Raw genomic sequence first — 1,213 nt, forward strand, 5'->3', positions numbered from 1 at the left:
ATAACTGTACTATTTCATGTACAATTACTTAATTCAAGTAAGTGATGTATTAATTTATTATTAGCAATGATTTAAATGCACCTCAGTGCTTCAGCTCACCTCTTTTGAAGTCCATTTGCTCTTCATTCGCTCAATATCTTCATCAATATCAGACTCGGGATCAGTCACACCCTTAGGTTTAAGACTTACCATAGCTTCTATTACACTAGAAACACAGAGATGAGAATCAAACAGGATTCAGAGCTGTGATTAAATATTCCTACACGCGCCCGTTGAGCTGAACTCCAGTCCTGATCAGACGTACAGAACCGGCTATGAACTTCTACACACAAAAACAGCTCCAATGAGAAGCAGAAAACAGAGCGATGGTCATAGGTAGTGTTTGCAAGCATGGTTTCAATGAGATGTAATCACTCATTAGTGTAAAGGCACAGATATTACGGCAACAGAGACAGAAATGAAACAAAGAGAATATGCAACATACCTTACTTTCCCTTTTTAAAGCAGCTGCGCTTTCAAAGGATGACTCAAATGAATCGCTGGATAAGCATACTGAACCTACAATTTTGAAAGACCCACATTAGTTAAAAAATAAAACTTTTCATTATTGAGTTAACAGCAAATTTGTACACATAGCTGTGATTTTTAAAGAAAATACAGATGTGGTGGTTGTTGGGATTTCTGTATGGGTGCGTTTAGCTAGAAAGGCTGGAATACCCCAACACCACTTTCATAACCGGAACAGATTTTTAAACACTATGCATCATATATCTGCCAATTTTGTTTGATAGAGAAAAACTGGTCATCATACATACTCTAAATGACTGAGGATCACAAGCTACCAGATTTTCAGACTGGCAGTGTGTGATCCTCAGTCGTTTAGTGTATGAAGGCCAGTTTGCATAGTTTTAAAGGGGTCATAGGATGCCCATTTTCCACAAGTTGATATGATTCTTTAGGGTCTTAATGAAAAGTCTGTAACATAGTTTGGTTAAAATTTCTCAATGGTAGTGTAAAAAACACCTTTTTTACCCTGTCAAAAACAGCTCTTTTCAGATCAAGCTGTTTTTGTATCATTTTCCTTTAAATGTCCTTTAAATTTTCTCTGCTCTCAGAGAGACTGTTTACTTTAGCCGCATTCATCGTGAAACTTGCTAATTAGCACATTATTAGGAAAGGCGATTTGCAAAGATTCATTACAAAACATTATACT

The sequence above is a fragment of the Sinocyclocheilus rhinocerous genome, unplaced genomic scaffold (assembly GCF_001515625.1).
Source record: "Sinocyclocheilus rhinocerous isolate Xijiao unplaced genomic scaffold, SAMN03320098_v1.1 scaffold554, whole genome shotgun sequence".
NCBI classification, from domain to species: domain Eukaryota; kingdom Metazoa; phylum Chordata; class Actinopteri; order Cypriniformes; family Cyprinidae; genus Sinocyclocheilus; species Sinocyclocheilus rhinocerous.